A 22,196-nucleotide genomic window follows, 5' to 3' on the forward strand; every position below is an offset into this window, starting at 1 on the left:
CATAAGGTAGTTCTATTTTTAACTTTTTGAGGAACTTCCATACTGTTTTCCGGAGTGGCTGCACCAGTGTGCATTCCACCTACAGTGCATAAGTGCCCCCTTTTCTCCACATCTTGGCCAACACCTGTTGTTTCTTGTATTGCTGATTTTAACCATTCTGACAGGCATGAGGTGACATCTCATTGCACTTTTGATTTGTATTTCCCTGATGATGAGTGATGTTGAGCATCTTTTCATGGGTCTGTTGGCCATCTACATGTGTTCTTTGGAGAAGTGTCTATTCATGCCTTCTGCCCATTTTTTAACTGGATTATTTGTTTTGGGGGTGATGAGGTTTATGAGTTCTTTATATATGTTGGCTACTAACCCTTTATCAGATATGTCATTTGCAAATTTCTTTTTCCATTCCATAGGTTGCCTTTTAGTTTTGTTGATTGTTTCCTTTGCTCTGTGGAATCTTTTTGTTTTGACGAAGTCCCAATAGTTCACTTTTGCTTTTGTTTCCTTTGCCTCAAGAGACATGTAGGTAAGAAGTTGCTATGGCCAATGTCAAAGAGGTTACTGCCTGTGTTCTCCTCTTGGATTTTGATGGTCTCCTGTGTCATATTTAGGTCTTTAATCCATTTTTAATTGTGTGTGTGTGTGTGTGTGTGTATGGCATAAGAAAATGGTCCAGTTTCATCCTTTTGCATGTTGCTGTTCAGTTTTTCCAGCACCATTTATTAAAGAGATTGTCTTTTTTCCATTGGATATTCTTTCCTGCTTTGTCGAAGATTAAATGACCATATAGTTGTGGGTTCATTTCTGGGTTTTCTGTTCTGTTCCATTGATCTGTGCGTCTGCCTTTGTGCCAGTATCACACTGTCTTGATCACTATAGCTTTGTAATACAACTTGAAGTTCAGAGGTGAGATGCCTTAACTAACTGGAATTAAAAAGAAATTTTTAAAAATTCTAGAATCATCTTTATAATGAAAACCAGCAAAACGGAGTCCATCAAGGAAAACATATCCTGGTAAATGTAAATATTCAGGTATGACAAGGAATTAATGATCCTATTATGCATAGATTGCATTTGGATTTCTGAGAAAAATATCAAAGACCCCAGGAGATATGTAGGCAAGAATTATGAATATATTATTATTAACCAAGGAAATGCATATATACTGTAATGGCAAAAATAGCTCATCCTTACTGCTAAACCTAGAAATGTATATAAAATCAATTAAAATACCATTTAATACTTCTAAGTTGTGGGAGAGGAAGTTCTACTCAGAACTATTTATATAGGGGGATAAAGAGATATACAGGCCTTGTTGAATTTTGAGTTTGCAAAACCCTTTAGGCAAATAATATAACAATATGTGATAAGTGCAAAAAAATGCTCATATTGTCCCAGGAATGTTCTCTGTGGAAATTTGTCATGAAGATAATAGAATGGAAGAAAAAGATCCGTAGGTAGAAAGGAACTCATCACAGTGTTGTCAAATAATAACCCACACACACACACACACACAACTACATTTTTTATTAACACATAGCAAACCCTGAAAGAAATATTTGCAAACATTAAATAATAATTTTGAAGACTGTAGAAAAGAAAGGCTATATAGGAAATTCAACATAGACAAAGCAAATGGGAAAAGAATAAACATAAAAGAAGGGAAGAACTTATATCATGTTTATAAATATATAATACAAATGCTTCAAAAGACCAACAGCTAATTTGTAAAACTAAAATCATGTTAAGATGCCGAGATTATAAATAGTCTATTTTTCTAACATGTTAGGAATTTTATATTGGTCTTAATATATATCAAAAAAAGAAAGAAGCTAGTTCTTGCAGAGATTTGTTTCTGGTAAGGTAAATCATTTGTCATTCTCAGCACTGTCATAAGAAAATTATAAGAGTTTTGACTGCTACGGAAATAAATAACTTCAGATTTTAGTTCACACTAAACCCTATTAAAATTTTGATCCAAAGAGAGGGGAAAATCTTGGAGTGAACTGGAAAAGAAGGTCAGATCTCTTCCCATTTAAGGGACACCCCAACTGTCATCAACACCCCAAAATGCAGCATTTCTCTCTGCTCACTTAACTGTATAAAAGGCAAAGGAAAGTCATGAAGACAAGGGAGCTGGAACATGTGTAAAATTATTAGAGCATCTGTATGTCAAAGAAAATAACAACAAGTCAGCCTCGGATCTAAAGTAGCTATCGGTCCAGCGACAAGAAACGGCAAAAACTTCTGATATTGCACTGACCTGAAGCTCCAGAGACCCCTTTAAACACTGAGAAGGATTTGGACAATAAAGTGCAAGAAATAGCTACATGAGTTCCAAGAAAAATAAACAAGTGACTGAATTGTAGATACACCTCGGGATTTCTTGTTAGGGACTAACAACAACACTCAAATATTTCTCACCTTTTAAGCATCACAACATGAAAGTGATTTTTTTAAATTAATTTTTGTCAACAAATAAGTGTGCCTGTGTTTTAAGGAGTCAAATAGTTCTTTAAAGATGGTTTATTAAAGAGTAGTATCCGGCACCTGGGTGGCTCACTCGGTTAGGCACCTGCCATCGGCTCAGGTCATGATCTCGAGGTCCTGGGTGGAGCCATCATCCAGCAGAGGAGGGCTCTCTGCTCAGGGGAATCTGCTTCTGCCCCCCTCCTTGCTTGTTCTCTCTTTCTCTCTGTCAAATGAATAGATGGAATCTTAAAAAGATACAAAAATGGTATCTTTTTGCATATTCCATTTCCTCTTGCACCAGAGGATTCATTTTAGCTAAAGCTTTTCATATCTGCTTCCTTATCTTGAAATAATTGGTCATAGTAATATTTTTTAATTTATTTCCATTTTTAGGCACTGTGAAGTAGGTAATGACCATCCTCTACACACACACTTACACACACACACACACACACACACACTCACATTTCCCAACCTTCTAATCTCCGAATTTGGTTGATAAATAATTCTCAGTTTTACTTAACTAGGTGTGTGATAGTCACATCTGAGATATGTTCTCTGCCATGATTACTTTTATTTTCCTGAACAATATTTTGTTTTCCCTATAGCTAATTTTTTCCCTCATTTGCTTGCTTAGGTCTCTATGTACCTACGATTAATTTAACCCTCCTAGCTCTTTTCCAGATCTGTAAGCCTCTCCTCAATACACTGAAACAATTAGTTATTACATTAATTTCTTTTTACTTAAATCTTTTCCAGAACAATTTGCTCAGCATTAGTCTGGCCATCTTTTAACCCTGATGCATTGTTCTTTTCTTGGGAACATCTCTCACTGAGCATTTCCTTTGCTTCTCTTCTGTTTTGTATCTCTGTATTTTTCATTCTCTATTTTCCCTAGTTAGAAATAAGCACATAGATAGGAAATAATTTTCCATAAGAGTTACTGAGCTACTGCTTAGTAATTTCCAGTGTGTTTATTGAGATTATCTAATGCCATTCCAAAATACAGATCTTCTTGTCTGTACTATTTGGAAATTTCAGAATGGTGGGCATCCCAGTGGATCTGTTTCCTCCCACATGCTGTACACCTGGAGGGGGGACTTTCAATCTTGGAAATGATGTTCATTTCTACATATTTTCCTTGAGTTGTATCTTTGATGACTTTTCTATTCTCTGCTTTCTATTTTCTCACTTTCTGGCAAATTATACCATTCTGGTATTGGACAACCTGGACTGATCCTTTAATCTTGTAATCTTTTCTCTCCTGCTTTCCTATCTTTGCATCTTTGCCCTATTTTCTGGAGATTTCTTCAGCATTATATTCTTAGTACTTTTTGAATTTTTCCTTTTTATAACATTTTCAATATCCAAGAGCTCACTTTTACATATAAATGTTCCTTTTTATAGCATAATTTTCTAATTTAATCAATATAGCATATTTTCCTATTGCTCTGAAACTCTTAGTGGTATTTTAAATATTTTCCTCTCCCTTAAAAGTCCCTACTTATTTGAAATTGAGAGGCCGTATCATGTAAGTGGCTATTGGCCTGGACTCCTGTAATGAAGTGCTTGTCTTCAAGTCCTGGTTCCACTGCTTATTACTTACATGGCCTTGGAAAAGTTAGTTAACCTTTCAGTGACTCAGTTTCCTTATCTATAAAAATGATGATAAGTAATTGAATTGTTCTGAATATTACATAACTAATACATACAAACAACTTAGAGCAACGGTTGGCATAAGGTAAGCATAAGGTTGGCATAAGGTAAGCATAAGGTTGGCATAAGGTATAGTGTTAAACGAGAAGCTGATCATTTGTTTTTCCACCTGTTAATTTTAGACTCTGCCATTCGTAGATCATTTATTTAAATATCTTGTGATTTCCAACTATATCCTAATCTATTTCGAGAGTACATAAAACCTGAGTGGAAGTCCTGTGCCTGTCAGGGGTCTTTCTATTTGCAGGCTTCCCTGTAGACCATGCAGTTGGAGAATCCTGGATATCAGTATGTTCATATTTTGAGCTTATCAGATCTGCCTCAAGGTACATACCTATCTGCCAGGTAAGAGAAGACGGCTGGGGAGGTTTTCTTTAAGAAATTCACTCCATCGCTCCGCTTTATACTTTCTGGAGAAAACACTCCAGTGTTCAGTCTAGGAGGGATGAGCTAAATTAAGGAGAAACACTAAGGGCTTAATTTCCTCTTAAGCAGATTTCTTCATTTCGGTTATTTCTCAGATTTCCCTATCACTGGCTTGAGAATTATATCCTCTGATCTGAAAAGTTAGTAATCACTTAACCACAACATTCCAGTTTCCAACATTCTCAACAGAAGTAGTATCGTATCTCGTTATAAATCCCTTTGCTAGCTTTAATTGGATTTTACAGGGAATAAAGTAAAAGGGACTGTTGAATTTGCCATCTTTAACCAGAAGTTGAAATGACTATTTAAGACAATGAAATTTTCCCCATTCTTAGGGGGGGAAAAAAGGTGTTATTGTGTCTAGGCATTTGTCTCCATAAATTTCCCCTTCTTACCCAGCATTGATGCTTTGGGAACAGCACTTCTGAGTAATTGCACCCTGTATCCATTAAATTTTTTTTTCTCAATAACAAAGCAGAAATAAAACCTTTGTTTTGAACCTCACTGTGGTTTTCAGCCCTCTGCTTAGCCAGCACTGGCCCTCTTCTGAGAGACTCCTGGCAGTGCCAGTATTTGCATCAACCACCAGGCACTGCCTTCCTCACTTTGCGCTTACTTGTGTAAACACACTTGAGGTTGCCTGTTAGTGAGGTGCTGCTTATCAAATATTATTTTTGCAATCTTCTATGGAAAGAGTTCCAGAAAGAGATTTAAAAGGGGGGGGTGTCTAGTGCTTCTGGTGAAGCATAGAGAAACATCGTCTTTGGAGATAATTTAGAAAAGCTCAGCAGAAGAGAGTAAGAGAGCAGAAGACATCCATTTTCTCTGCATAGGGTCTGGTGTGTGGAGCCTTGCTTGTAGGTTTGAGTTTGCTACAAGCAACACTGTTCTTTTAAACAGAATGTGCTTTATGGTGACAATTATTTCAGGGAATTTTTTTTTTTGTCTTACACTTCATTTGAGGGGAAACAAATTAAAAGCACTTAATTGGTAGTAGGTGTATTTCTTTTCTAAAATATGGTTTCAGCAATGCTAATTAATATTGCCACGCTTAGCTATTCATCTCTTCTATTTTTTAAATTAAATAGCTTTAAATTGAATGGAAAGACATCTTGTTTTCTATCTCCTTCACTACTGCTGTGGGTTTTGAGGCAACGGCTATTACCAAAACATTTCTTCAGTGGTACCATGATGGTAGCATAATTCCTACTGCAGGAAAATGTCTAGTGGAGATCTGTAGCCCCTTCAGTACTATGCCATCAAACCAACTAAACATCCAACATGACAACAGCATCTGGAGCAGAACATCTCAACACCAAGTCAACTGAGCTTATCCTCTTTGGAAGCACTGTCTCTGTCTCTGTCCATGACGTATTAGCACTGATCCAAATGTCCCAACCAGTGTGAATATCAAAGGAACATAGTGAATGATTTAAGCATATGAGGAATGCTAATGAGTGAAACACTTCTCTTGCTGCTTACTACAATCCATCTATTTTGTGTGGTTAATTCCTGGTATGATCAATAGCTGTTACAATGCAACTGCTCTGCAGATGTCTCCGCACTAAATAGAATTACTAAATTTAAAAAAAATTACTAAATTATTTATGTTACCAAATAAAAAAAGATATTCAGTTCTTTTTTAAAAAAGATTTTATTTATTTATTCATGAGACACAGAGAGAGAGGCAGAGACACAGGCAGAGGGAGAAGCAAGCTCCCTGCGGGGAGCCTGATGTGGGACTCGATCCCGGTACTCCAGGATCATGCTCTGACACAAAGCCAGATGCTCAACCACTGAGCCACCCAGGCGCCCCTAATATATTCAATTCTTAAACTTAGGTATCCTGAGGATGTTCTATTCTGCACTAAAATTTGAGATAGTCATCCTGAAAAAACTTTTTGATGTGAAAACGATTTGTCTTATATTTCTAAAATTTGTTCCATTTGGCACATATTAAAAATTAGATCACTGATGGCCAATTATTTTATTTGGAAGAACTGCACAGCTATATTTACAAATGTAAATATGTATATATATACATATACATATATATATACATATACATATGTATATATAAATTTTTTTTGGCCAAATAGTTAATCTAGTCAGACTTCTTGAGTAAATTTGCTGACTCCACAGAGGCCTATCTCTCTACTGTCCAAGATTACCCATGCCTCTCACTGTGTGTTAGGATTTGATTTGGAGAAGAGTGGAGAATAAGATCATGTCATCATGTGGAAAAGAGAATTTAAATCATCTCAGATAAGCAACAGTATTCATTATAAAATATCAGAAACTTAAAATCACTGATTCCCCTTTATTTTCTTTTCTTAAATTGTACACAAGCTGTAAGATAGGAAAGTGGCCTTGTAGCCTCACTGAACAACAAGAGCATGTGTCACATCTTGCCTATTCAAAAGTGCGCTCCTTGATAGAGATTGAAACTGTAGAGAATGCTAATGGAAGGACAGACTCTGAAGTTCTATGGAGGCTGTTGCTCAGTGCAAATGAAAAATGCAGAACACAGCGCTCTGGGCTCTTTGGCCCGTTCTGCTGAATTGAAAGGGAAAATTGAAAAGGTTCCAATTATTCCATTTATTACCCTAATGAGTTTTTATAACATGAAATGTATTTTGTGATTAATGAGGATTTTATGTAGACGGTGCATAAAAAATGTCATCCACAAAAGGCAAATAGCATTATATTCTGGCTAGAGAAGGTGAAAATGAAATGCAAAATAAAGTTGATTGACTTAGATTTAATATATAAAAGGTAGCCCTAGTTAATAGAGTATTGATTAAAGATATAAAAAGGGATGGTGACAATTCATCAAATATCCTTGTTCTAGGTCCCCAGGGTGACTGATTAATAAACATCTTTTCTTCTGACTTAGATTTTCCTATTACTCTTTTCATATCTTGTTTCTTTTTTCTGTAGACATATCAAATTCACACACTACCATCACAGCAGCACATCCTCACACAAAAAAATATTGTTTCAAAAAACTCTTAGTTTATTTTAACATCTTAAAATGGGCTGAACCTAAAATAGGAGAGGTACCAAAAAGTTAGGGATAATAATGAAAACACATTAGCCCGAATTAGTCAATTCATTCAGGCACAAAACTATAGTGGAAAAATAGAGAACTATATCTGTAATCTGTATGCATTTAATCCATGTAATAATAATTTTACAAATAATTTAAATATATGACTCATTAATATATGAAATTAGTAATATAACTTGTTTCTATAAAACACTTGTACATAGAACCACCTTTATAATATATCAAATTGTAAAAAATTTCCTAAATCTTAGGAAAATGCTTGGTTTTCTAATTGAATTTATCTTCTCTTCCATTTTACTAGATATTGGACTCTCCACACACAAGACAACTTGAGCCCTCAAAACACACACACACACACACACACACACATTCATTCATTCATTCATTCATTCATTCCAGCTTCAGTTCAATTTTTAGCACTGTTAAAAGAAAGCCACAAGCAGCCGCTCCTCAAAGTGATGCAAAAACAATTCTGAATCCTAATTCAGGAAAATATCTAACTACTTTATATACAAGAATTTCCTTCTTTGCTTTCCTCTAAGTCATGACACATGAAATGATGGGCAAGTCCCTAAGCATTACACTTTGCTTTCAAGAGAATATGTCATAGAGTGTATAACATTCTGCAACTCACAAATCTCAGAAGTAAACAGAATGATATGGGGGAAAACCACCCTACTTATCGCAGAATGTGTTAAGCATTTTCTTCTTTATCTTAACAGATAATTTTGTCCCATGCTTGGCAATTTGAGTCTAAGCAAGATCAGCGATTCTGAAAAAAGTGTCAATCGATTCTACTCTGTGATTACATATGGCCAAATAAATGGACTCTGATCCAGCACATGGTGAATGGCCAACTTAACAATCGATCCAATTGGCAATCCAGTCAGTTGGCCCAAGAAACTTCTAGCTAGAACCAATAGACAGCTCAAGGGAAAATACATTAAATGAATATATTATGCCCTACTTAGGTTTCATAGATGTTTTTTTAATAGATAAAAACAAAAAATACAGTAATGCATTCTATTTATTGATGATAGAATAAAGAAACAGGATTAGGAGTTGCATTACTTCTGCTCACAAATAGGATCCCGCATAGTTGGGAATAATCTATAGCTCTTCCTTGAAATGATATAGTAACAATAAAAATATTTGCTAGATTGGTATTTTAAAAGGGTTTTAAGCTTAAAATAAAAAACAAACACAAATGTGGCATATGTTTTTGCTCCAATTTCTCATTTATGGTAAAAAGAAATGTATAGCACTTCTCTGTATGTCTGTCATTTATAGTCAAGGGTAACCATTCTTGCCATTTACCTCCCAAGATAATAGAAACTAATGGCATTGTGGTGGAATAATTTTGAGCCCTCATAAGAAAGCTGCTGACTATGGTTAAGTATTATTATTAATCACTAACTATGCTCAGGATCAATATAGCTACGCATTAAATTTAGCTTAGCCTGAATTATGCCTGAAGACATATTTAAACAATTATGTGATGCTTTTACATAGCTGTGTGGACCACACAACCCAAATTTTCCAGCTCAATTCCAGTGTTAAGTATTATATTTCACTGTCAGCCCATGCATTCAGGTTTTATTTTGAAAAATTGAGTCACTTTATATATTGGTGATATTCCATGATTCACAATATTTATCTGCTATATTATAATTAAAGTTTCCTCTTGCTGCTTTACTAAATCCAACACCATATGGAAATAATTTGGAAGTGCCGTATTATTTCCAAAATTCATGAGCATAGATTTTTCCTTTTATAATTAGTCTAAAAGTTAGTGTAAACAACAAAAGATAATACTCTAGTGTTTGCCATCTTTCCTTCTTCTGTATAGTCATCAAACTGTTAAATCGCTAAATTATAGTATACACAAAATCAATCAATGCTCAGTCTAAAAATGTGGGCAAAGAGATTTTCCCACAAATAGTACAAGAAATATCTTCACAGAGGATATATTAGGAACACAGTAGGTAAAAACATGTAGCTACTCATAAGAACTTAAGTCTGTAATATTTCTAATAGTTTACAAAGTACAGGTATACTTTGGAGATGTTGAGGCTTTGGTTCCAGAACACCACAATAAAGCAGACATCACAATAAAGTAAGTCAAATGGATTTTTTTGGTTTCCTAGTTCATATAAAAAGTTATGTTTGTACGATTACTATAGTTTATTAAGGATGCAATAGCCTCATGTCTAGAAAAAAAATGTACATGCCCTAATTTAAAAATATTGCTCAAAATGTTAACCATCATCTGAGCTTTCAATGAGTCATAATCATTTTTCTGGTAGAGGATCCTGCCTCAATATTGATGGCTGCTAACTGACTAGGGGGGGCGGTGGCAAAGGGTGGGGTGGCTGTAGCAATTTCTTAAAATAAGACAACAATGAAGTCAGCCACATTGATTCATCTTCCTTTCAAAATCGGTATCTCTGTAGCATGTGATGATGTTTGATAGCATTTTACCCACTGCAGAATTTTCAAAGTTGGAGTCAGTGCTCTCAAACCCTTCGGCTATTTTGTCAATTAAGTTTAGGTAATATTCTAAATCTCTTGCTTTCATTTCAACAGTTTTCACAGTATCTCCACGTGGAGTTGATTCCATCTCAGGAATCCACTTCCTGTGCTCTTCCTTAAGAAGCAACTCTTCATTTGTGAAAGTTTTATTATGAAATTGCAGCAACTTTGTCACATCTTTACACTCTATATCTACTTCTAGATCTCTTACCATTTCTACTACATCTGCAATTAAGTCTTCCACTGAAGTCTTGAATCCCTGAAGTCATCCATGAGGGTTGGAATCAACTTCTTCCAAATTCCAATAAATGTTTATATTTTTACCTCCTTTGATAAATCATGAATATTCCTAGTGGCCTCTAGAATGATGAATCCTTTCCAGAAAGTTTTCAGTGTATTTTGCCAAGGTCCATCAGAGGAATCACTATCTATAGCAGCTATAGGTTTATGAAATGTGTTTCTTAAATAGTAAAACTTGAAAGTCAAAGTCACTTCTTGATCCTTGGGCTAAAGGATAGATGTTATGTTAGCAGGCATGAAAACAATACTAATCTCATTGTACATCTCCATCAGAGCTCATGGGTGACCAGGTTCATTTTCAGTGAGCACTAATTTTTTTAAGATTTTATTTATTCATGAGAGACACACAGAGAGAGGCAGAGGGAGAAGCAGGCTCCTTGTGGAGAGCCTGATGCAGGACTTGATTGCTGGACCACGGGATCACAACCTAAGCCAAAGGCAGACGCTCAACCACTAAGCCACCCAGGTGCCCCGAGCAATAATATTTTGAAAGGAATCTGCCCCCACCTTCCCAGCCCGAAGCAGTAAGTCTCAACCATGAACTTAAAATATTTAGTAAACCATGTTGTAATGAGATATGATATAATCTAGGCTTTATTGATTCATTACAGAACACAGGCAAAGTGGATTTAGCATAATTCCTAAGCACCCGAGGATTTTCAGGATGGTAAATGAGCATTGGCTTCAACTTCAAGTCACCACCTCCATTTAGCCCCTAAAAAGAGTCTGTCCTTTGAAGGTTTGAAGATAGACAGACATTGATTTCTTCTTTCTAGCTATAGAAGTCCTAGATGGCAACTTCTTCCAACAGGCTATTTTGTCTACATCAAAAATCTGTTGTTTAGTGTAACCACCTCCATTAATTATCTTAGATAAGATAATAATTTATTGTAGCTTCTACATCAGCACTTGCTGCTTCATCTTATACTTTTATGTATGGAAATGACTTCTTTCATGTTATGGAAATGACTTCTTTCCTTAAGCCTCATGAACCAGCTTCTGCTGGTTTCCAACTTTTCTTCTGCAGCTTCCTCACCTCTCAGTCTTCATAAAATTGAGGAGACTTAGGGCCTTGGTCTAAATTAGGCTTTAGCTGAAGGGAATGTTGTGGCTGGTTTGATCTTCTATCCAGATCCAGACCTTTCAAACTTTCTCCATATCAACAATAAGGCCTATTTTGCTTTCTTATTTATCATTTGTGTGTTCACTGGCATAGTACTTCCAATTTCCTCTAAGAACTTTTCCTTTGTATTCACAACTTGGCTAACTGTTTGGTGCAAGAGACCTAGCTTTCAGCCCACCTTGGCTTTTTTTTTAAGATTTTATTTATTTATTCATGAGAGAGACATATAGAGAGAGGCAGAGATACAGGCAGAGGGAGAAGCAGGCTCCCTGCAGGGAACCCGATGTGAGACTCGATCCTGGGACCATGGGATCACACACTGACCCAAAGGCAGATGCTCAACCACTGAGCCACCCAGACATCCCCTACCTTAGCTTTTGACATGCCTTCCTCATAAACCTTAATCGTTTGTATCCTTTGATTTGAAGTGAGTGATGTGTGCCTCTTTCTTTCACTTGAACATTTAGAGGCCATTATAGAGTTATTATTTGGCCTAATTTCAATATTGTCATGTTCCAGGGAATAGGGAGGTTTGAGGAGGGGAAGAGAGATGGGGAGAATGGCCAGTGCCATTTATGTTAAAAAGCAATTCACAGCACATCTCTATATGTCTGTCTTTCATAGTCAAGCATAATCATTCTTGCCATTTGCCTCCCAAGAAAATAGAAATAATATCATTATGCTGGAATAATTCTGAACCCTCAGCATGCATACAGCATTTTCAGATGAAGTTCACCATCTTATATGGGTACAGATTGTGGTGCCCCAAAACAGTTAAAATAAAAACACCAAAGACTACTGATAACAGATCACTATACAAAATATAATATACAATATAATACATTCAATAATATAATAATGAAAAAGTTTGAACTATTGCCAGAATTACCAAAATGTGGCACAGAGACACAAAGTGAGAAAATGCTGTTGGAAAAAATGGCACCAGTAGACTCGCTCAACAGGGTTGCTACCAACCTTCAATTTATAAAAAAAAAAAAAAAAAAAAAAAAAAAAAAAAAATGCAGTGTCTCCAAAGTGCAATAAAGCAAAACAGAATAAAATGAGGGATGGCTATAATTTCATATTTTTTTACAATTTATTAGGACTAGCTCTGTAGATTCCACTTAAAAGAAACAAAGTTATTAAAGTAAGACTCTAAATGATGAGGTCTTGTCATTTCAGCCATGTCTGTTGGGTCTTTGGAGAGATATTATGATTAAACTAGTGGGGCAGACAACCAACTCCCAGGAAACAATTTCCCCCAACCTGCTGCTTAATGATTTTATCATTACAAGTGGTATAGAAGGAAATAAAGTCAAGATTCTCAAAGTTGGCCCAAAGAAATCTGGATGGAAGTTAAAAGAATAGATGATTCTGAAAATAATTTAATGGAGACTTTGTTTTTTAGTGTATGTTCACACCTTGTCTGGTTGTTAGGAAGAGGTTGGCTGATCTAACCAAGAAGGAGGAAGCCAAAATAAGAAAATAAACTCTTTAAAAATAAGAGTGTGGTAGTGCTAAAGCATGGACACAAATTCTTCAACACTCCACTCATCAAGAGATAAAGTCTATGCCCCTCCCCCTTGATTTAGGTGGAATTGTGACTGCTACCATCATAGAATGCAGTGGACATAACACCAAATAACTTCTGGGGATAGTTCACATAAAACCATGCAATTTGCCCTTGTCTCATTGGAACACTTGCTTTCAGAGACCTGAGCTCCAAGTTTGACTACCTTCAAGTCTTCATGCCATGAAGAAGCCCAAACTACCAAGAGAAACTTCTGGAAGTCTCCAGATGATGCCAACCCCCCCAGGCATTCCAGTCACTCACAGCCATCTGGGTCTTCCCAGCTATGGCCCAAATACTGTAGAGACAAACCATACTCACTGTACTCGTTCTAAAGGTCTGATTCACAGAACCTGGGGGCATAAGAAAATAGTGGTGGTATTGTAACCTTAAGCTTTGGGGTAGTTTGTTACACAGTAATAGGTAATAGATACGAAGGATAACTTTGACATGTTTCAGAACAGGGTTTTATTCTCCACTTCTTTATAGAAGTAAGAGTTCGATGAAACAAATAAGATCAGAGGAAAGGGGAGGGAAGAAGGGAGGGGGGGAGAGGGAGACCCAGTTTGCCTTATAAGGGATACCAAGTAGCTAAGAGAGGCAGTCAAAACCAAGATAAAGTTTTATTGTTTTTACGGCTGTTTTCCTCTGGAAAATGTGAAGGATTTAAATTTTCCCATCACACTCAGCGTAAGGACCAGAATGATCTGTTGCCTCTTCTGATTCAATAACAGAGAAACAGAAGAACCTTGTTCATCCTTTAAAAAATGCAGTCTGGATCTTAGGAGGACAGCATTGTAGTAGAAAATGCAGAGAGAAACATGGACAATGAGGGGAGACGAGAGACTCCAGGATATGTATCTGAGATAGATGCCACATGCACCAACAAAGGAATCCAGGAAGTTTTGCACCATGCCTAGACTCAAAAGATACACACTCTCAATTGCAGTTTTCTAACATCCAGTTCTCCACTTCTAGCCATCTAGAAAGAAGAATAAAACAACTGCAATGAACTAAATTGGGTCATCTAGATACAAATAGGGTACCTTGGGTTAAAAAAAAATCAGTATAGGAATGGAGACTAATTTTAGTTGCTGTGCAGTTGTACAATCAGCAAGGAGAACCTCTACTTCTCCACTTACTTTTGGGGAGTTGAGATATAGTAAAATGTAGAAAGGAATCACCTAAAAGCCTAATCCAGCAGACTGAGTGCTATCATTTTTCAGAGAAAGCCACTTTTTAAAATTTTGGACACTTCACTTCTTTCTCACTAGTGGTTTATATTTCTTCCAGGAATTCCTCTGCTTATTTGTAATAAAAAAAAATCAGTCTTTAAATTTTATCTGACCAGGCCCCTGCTATGAATAATAAAAAAGTGATCCTTTTAGAATTTGTTAATAAATTTCAGCATACAGAAAAAAAAAAACATGTCTTGACAATGACAAAACCTAATGTAGTTCAAAATTATTTTATAACTAGGCTGGAATGTCTGGGAAGAAGGCAGAAATAAGGGAAAAAAAAGACATTGTTTATTTGCATTTTAATAGAGTAAGAATCCCATTTTGAAAACTGCTGCAGTTTCGTTTTAAACCAAGCCATGTTTGAGTACACCCATTTCAGCATTTTTAAACACCTCTGTTTCCCATTAAACCACTACACACATTTAATTTCCTCAATTGAAACTCCACTGAGATAACAACATACAGAAAAAAGCCTGAGCATTTTGGGCAATCCACTGACAGACGTAATAGTATTCGTGTGGTATGTTCCATCTCAGTGCCTAAAAAAGCACTGAATCTGACAAAATAGATTCTTACTCTCCTAAATGGACAGACTCCACTACACTAGCTCAAGATGACTACATAATATTACCACTTTTTAAAGGAGAAGTTTGTTTACACATGCTTCCTTTCTCCTTGGCTCTAAACCAAATGAATTACGTTAGCTGGAGTATTTTGCTTTGCCCAGTGACATTATAAATCATATTGAACATCAAAAGAATCCCTGTTGTGAGATAGTTGATCACTAGATATTTACAACTGGTAATGTGAAAGGGCTGTGGTATGCATTCATATAGGAAAGAAAGTAGAAAATCGGAACCGTTGAACTACTATTTATGTAATGAGGTTTACAACTTTTAATTTTAAGTTAGTGCCACTTATTTCTCTGTTAGGAAACTAACTTTCACTCAAGTTGATTAGAAATAAGTGCATTACACTGAGAGGTTATCCTACCCGTCAATAAAACTGATCCTAGGATGTTTTGATGCCTGCCATTCTAAAACTCATAAATCTTGAAAATAACACTGCCAATTCATTATTTTCTCAAAATCAATCTCATTTCTCCTCCTCCCCTGCTGGTCCAGTGGAGAAATTATCCCTAGCCTTTCTCATGACTAATGTCTCTGTATCTGTTCTTGCTTTTATCTGTTACTGCTTTTTTTTTTTTCAGATAAATCCTTCTCTAGTGGATAACACTCTAAGAGTTGAAAGACGTAGACTTTCAGGAATAAAGAGACTTAGGTTCAGACCTTGACAACTTATTGCTTCCTAGTTCCTAGAGGTGTGACCTTAGGGAAATTACTCACCTTGCCCTTGTAGGTAAAGAGTTTGCAAAACTCTTTTCCCTGTGACATGAAACACAGCTGTGGGTTAGCTTTAGCCAAATTAATCCTGCATGGTAAATTGCACTTGGACAGGGAGGAACTATAAACATACTATGAGTGCTTTATGTGGAAGCCATAGGTATGGACTTCCCTAACTATAAAGACTCTTCCAACTAGCACCTTCTTTGCAAGGGCTCTAGAAACTGCTCTTGCAGGTTCAAAAGCTGTTGGCTTCTGTAAGCATGAGGCTTCTAAGTCAGACCCATTTTGCATCCTCTTAATGAATCCTATCTCCTAATACCTGAGCTGTCATCTGCTGCACTGTCCCTTGGTCTCACACATGAGACAAATGTAGGATGCTTCTCAGCTGGCATTCTGTGCTCCTGTCTTACATGTCCTTTTACATATTTAGTGTCACATATGGCCTATGGTAGTCTCATAAGTCTAAATGTTTAATTGAGACCAAGAAGATCAGTCCCCTCAATGAGCAGTGTAGAAGGATGATAAAATCTACTTTACGATGATACTATGAATATGAAATAAGACTGCACATAAATACATGCACGCATAGTGATTCAATACACCTTTATATGTTTCCCCACATATATAGTAAGAGAAGCTCATTGCATTGGAATTTTATCACAATTATAATTTAAAATGTTTTTGTATATATAATTTATAATGTCAGTCTTCTGCTAGTAAATTATAAATTTGATAAGGGCAGGGGTCATTATTTTCATGCTAGCAATTCCCAACTCCTGTCAAGAACGCTGCCACATCATAGGTATTCAGTTCATGTCTGTTCTTTCCTATTACTGCCTGTCGCTGGAGAGATCCCAAATTGAGATCAGTGGGAAGCCACTTCCTAATAATTTTGACATGTTATTCTATGTAGGGCAAAAAAAAAAAAAAAGACTCCTTGGCCAAATAAATTTGGGAAACAGAAGGTTGGGTGATGCGAACACATTTTCTTTTTATTAGAGTACTTCTTGTAACTCTCCAAAATGGAGTGGAATTGGAGAAAGACATATACTTACTGCTTGTGCAGTTTCATACCTCTCTTTTTTTAAGGCCAGCTTTTGAGATGGGTTTTATGCTGGAAATACTGCCAAAAATCTAAAGATAGGTCCTCTTGGAGCCATAAGTATCCCTGAATATAAACAGAGGCAACTAATTCTCTCATATACAAGTGAGGAGAATGAGGACAGAAAAATTTAGTAAATTTCCAAAGATCCCACAGCAAATAATATTTCTCTATAGGGTTCACTCTCTTGCTGATGAAAATTGCTCATACAATTGCCACAGCTTGACTGTATTTACGCTCCCCTCCCCCAACACTAATCACTTCAGATGATAACACGATGAGATAAATTAGAAAACAGAGCATGTGTCCAAGCACCAGAAAGATCCTCGGATGCTAGGGCTGTGGGGGTAACCCTGCCTGGTCCTCACACATAAAACTGTTGGATGTCTGCCCTCTACAAGGGCAAGTTGAAGTTTTGCATTGTATCTGCTTTCCCAGTCTCCCTTGCATCCTCGTCCCTCAACTCGGTGATAATAAACCTGTGTTTCCCTTAGTGTTTTTAAAGCTCTTTAAGAGTTTCAGATCCTGGAAGGGCCTCATACCCACATTTGTTTCTTTGTTTGCCTGCCCAGCTCAATCATAAATTCCATGACAAGAAGAACCATAAATCACTCATTACTGCACCCCAGCTTTTGGCACCCAGCATCTACTTCCCAAACATTTTAGAAATGAATAGATGAACCAATGTGATGAGAATTTTAAAAACCAGAGCTGATCTGACCTAGGGACACTGGAAAATACAGAACTGAATAACTCTAGCTCTGAAAATCAAGAATTTTAGAGACAGTGGAGACAGCAATATTTGCCAGATAATGACCAATCTTTCTGTTTCTGCAAATAGAGTGTGCGGAGCAGATGGAGTTAATAAAATTCCATCATTAACTACTATAGCCATATAAGCGTTTACTGATAATTTAGGACCCTTTGACAATTCCTGCTATATTTCACATAATAAAGACTGTGTCGAGTCTTGAGCATCTAGGCTGTCATAAGTGTTAAGGTAAATATTTAAATATGTAAGTTTTTTTTTTTTAAAGAAGCCTCAATCGGAGAAGGACAAACATTATATGGTCTCATTCACTTGGGGAATATAAAAAATAGTGAAAGAGAATAAAGGGGAAAGGAGAAAAAATGAGTGGGAAATATCAGAAAGGGAGACAGAACATGAGAGACTCCTAACTCTGGAAAAGAACTAGGGGTGGTGGAAGGGGAGGTGGGTGGGGGGTGGGGGGTGACTGGGTGATGGGCACCGAGGGGGGCACTTGATGGGATGAGCACTGGGTGTTATTCTATATGTTGGCAAATGGAACACCAATAAAAAATAAATTTATAAAAAAATAAAGAAGCCTTAATCTTTTTTTTTTTTTTTTACTAAAGATAGAGCAATTTTATTGTTGGTTATTATAAAAGAAGCCATAAAACCTCTAAGCCTCAGAAGTCTTGAAAAGAGAATTGAGAAAAGGAATCTATTTTATTGATAAAGAGATGCTGGGGGGAGAAGAAAAGAGGTAAATTTATAATTAGATTGTAAAAATCATGAAGCTTATTGATGCATTATATGATGTATTATATCATCAAATTTTACTCACAAAAAGAAAAATTGGCCTTTTGTGAAGCATTTAGGAGAACTTTGCCCTATACTTGTACTAAGACAGAAGGAGAGGTCTAAGGGTCATATGGATGGGTTTCAAGAAAAAACTCTTATTTTCACTGTGAGGCAAAGGAAATCAGAAATGTGGTTTGAAACCATGTGCAGATATCAAATTTGTTTGACTAAAAAGGAATCTCTCTACCTACAATGACTCTTAATCATCATCTTACAGATAAGCTCCCCCATTCTAAAGGTTCTTACTCATTCAAGCTCTTGAGATAGTAAGGAATGTGTTGGTTACAAAGAAATCCAACTCAGAATAGGTTAAACAGAAGAGGGGATCTGATTGGATAGAAACTCCAGTACTTCATGAAAGAGTTGGCCAACCAAACCAAATGAATAAATGAGCTTATATGGTAAGGGCAAGAATACAGGCTGGATCTCAGAAAGCACAGGAACAGGAGCTCAGGCACCCACTATTTTCCTGCTTCAGCTCTGCTTCCTTTCTGCTCACCAATTTCATTAGTCTCACTCATTACAAACTTACAAACTGGGTACATGGTAAAGGTATGGTTTCCAAAAACCCTCAAAGTTTATTTTTTAATGTTTCAGCGTTGAAAAACTCAATGGGCCTTTTTCTCAGGGTTCCAAAGGTGTGGCTCAGCTGGGATCAGGTGCCCAAAATATATTAGTTAATTGTAATTAAGGGAGAAAGTTCATATAAAAACATAACCGTTTCCTTAGTTCCCATATGGATAAAATGAGGAGAAGAGCTAGTTCCAGAGGGGATCTATTCCTAGAAGAGTTGTCACCAGACAAATCACACTACAATAAGTAGAGTAATAGTCCTCCAACAAAATCCACATCCTAATCGCCCTACTCCCCAGAACCTGTGAATATTGTACTTTGTATAGTAAAAGGGACTTTGTGGATGTAACTTAGAGGTCTTGCAAGGGGGAGAGTGTCCTGATTACCTGAACACACCCGACATAATCACAAGGTCCTTATTAAAGAAAGGAGGCAGGAGGGTCAGAGTCACAGAAATAAGAGATGCTAAGCTACTGGCTTTGAAGATGGAGGAAGGAAACCTAAGCTAAGAAATACAGTCTGCTTCCAGAAGGTAGAAAGGCAAGGAAATATTCTCTCTGAACCTCCAGAAGGAACACAGCCAAACTTACACCTTCATTTTAGCCTAGAAAAACCTATTTTGAACTCCTGGCCTCCAGAACTGTAATAAAATAGATTTGTGATGTTTTGAGCCACTGAATTTGTGGTCATTTACAGCAGCAGTGGGAAACTTATACTTAATAAACTGAACTCATTTAACTTTTATGACATTCTTTCTCTTTAAGTCCCTCAAAATGATCAAACCAGAGGTTTTTCTAGGATCTCATGTATCTTTAAAATGATATACAGCTAAGGCTGCCAGATATTTTTTTAAGATTTATTTATTTTAGAGAGAGTGAGCGTGAGTGGGAGGGGCAGAGGGAGAGGGGGAGAGAGAATCTGAAGCAGACTCCACGCTGAGTGCAGACCCCAGTGATGGTTTCGATCTCACAACCTCGAGATCACAACCTGAGCCGAAATCAAGAGTTAGTCCTTTAACCCACTGAGCCACCCAGGTGACCCAAGTTTTAATTTCAGATAAATAATGAATATTTTTTAGTATGGCTGTGTCCCAAATATTGAATACAACACATTTACACTAAAAAAAGTAGACTGAAAAGTATTCATTGTTTAAATGAAATTCAAATTTAATTGGGTATCTTGTATTTCTAGTTGCTGAATCTGATAATGCCCTATATGGTGATTAAACATTTTTCAGACAATCTAGATTGGAAGAAGGGTATTTAGTCCTAAACACTAGTTTCTTTTTAAAAATTATCTGTTTTGTTAAAGTATAATTAACCTACAACGTTATATTAGTTTCAAGTGTACAATATAATGATTCAATGGTTTTATACATTTCTCAGTGCTCATCAAGGTAAATGTACCCTTAATCTTATCTATCAAACACCAATTTCAACTTAATAAGATGAGATTATGGTTAGACACTTAGTAATCAGAGAGTGGATATGATAGAGAGTACGGGAACATCACCAAAGAAAATGGGATCAAGAATAGGGTAAAGGCGCTGTCCCAAAGCTCTTCTATTTTGAATTATCACCTCGGTCTTTTGAGGTATTTATTTTTCCTGCTTTACAGTTGAGTAAAACAAGACAAAGAGAATTGTTAAAGATCATACAGATGATAACTGAAAGAAGCATGGAATTGAATACAGGTCTTTTGAACTCTTAAACTTGGGCTAGTTCATCTTTTTTTATTTTATTTTATTTATTTATTCATGAGAGACACACACACACAGAGAGGCAGAGACACAGGCAGAGGGAGAAGCAGGCTCCCTGCGGGGAGCCAATGTGGGATTCGATCCCAGGACCTCAGGATCCTGCCCCGACCCAAAGGCAAACGCTCAACCACTGAGCCACCCAGGCATCCCTGGGGTAGTTATTCTTAATTGCCATGAGGTTTTCCTTTTTCAAAGGTAGATGGAATGGAAAGGTGGTTTTTCTTTCTCTGATATAAGGAGAAGGGTAAGAGTACGATTGAGATGTTAAGAAAATTTGAGGTGAAGAGGTAGCAAAATGAGGTAGCTCATACTGAACATCTTTTTCATCAAATTATAAAATAGTATCGTTACAGAAAGCAAAGATGGTAGGGTTAGAAATCAGAACTTAATGAAAATAGAAAATGCTTGGAAATAGCAGTGTGGATGCTGTGTAGGATTCAACTGAGATATTTCATGATCAACTGGTTTTGAGAAACAGCTAGTTGGAAGGCAACTGTTAACCTTACAGTCAGGGTGAAAGACTATTTATAATTCTGTTAGGATGATAAAAAGCTCAGAAGAGGTGCAGCTGTGGTCTATAAGAGGGGAGAAATGAGAAGGATTTCAGAAGTGTGGCTGCAAGGGCATCCTTATGGAGATGTGCAAGTAGGTGGTTTCTGAATTACATAGGGAAGGGCAGGGTTACAGAAAGACGACTATAAAAGGATGAGGGGAGAAATAAATGATGTAAAATAATAATGTGACAACTGTATTAGCAGGTGTTCTGGTTATTTGGGAAATGAAATGTTGATGAACAATCTGACAGTATTACACAGCTATTGATCATCATGGACAGGATTGAAACCTGGGTGCTTGAACGTTGTAGGAAGCCAACGTTCTTTCAAGAAACTAGGCAGAGAAGAATAAATCATACACTGGAGGAAGGGATGTTTATGAATTGGTAGAAGAAGGAACAACAAAAGAAATCGGGAATAGAAAAGAATTAAAAGAGCCCATGAACCTGTGTATGTTACTTAGCTTGAATGTGGGTGGTGATTTTTGTCCACATATAGATATATTCATCAAATCACCAAATTGTGTACCTAATAATTCTTAATTACCCATTATACACAATGTGTGTGTGTGTGTGTGTGAGAGAGAGAGAGAGAGAGAGAGAGAGAGAGACCACACTCAATGTGTGGAGTCTACCAATGTGTCTACATTTCATACACAAGGAATGAGAAGTAGAAACATGATTTCTCTATTAAGTCATAAAAGTTAAATGAGTTCAGGTATGCACAGTATCCGGAGACATGAAGTACACATGGTAAATATCTATTCAGTGCACATTATTTACCATAACTTTTGAAATTCTTATAGG

The 22,196-nt window shown here is 36.6% G+C and overlaps 1 pseudogene; it reads right to left on the reverse strand.

Moving 5' to 3' along the window:
* LOC129511579 (tigger transposable element-derived protein 1-like) overlaps positions 1 to 12,113 on the reverse strand; it is a 38,153-nt pseudogene extending 26,040 nt beyond the window's left edge.
* Positions 12,114 to 22,196: the final 10,083 nt, after the last annotated feature.

The sequence above is a fragment of the Nyctereutes procyonoides genome, unplaced genomic scaffold (genome assembly GCF_905146905.1).
Source record: "Nyctereutes procyonoides isolate TBG_1078 unplaced genomic scaffold, NYPRO_anot_genome, whole genome shotgun sequence".
In the NCBI taxonomy this organism is placed as follows: Eukaryota; Metazoa; Chordata; class Mammalia; order Carnivora; family Canidae; genus Nyctereutes; species Nyctereutes procyonoides.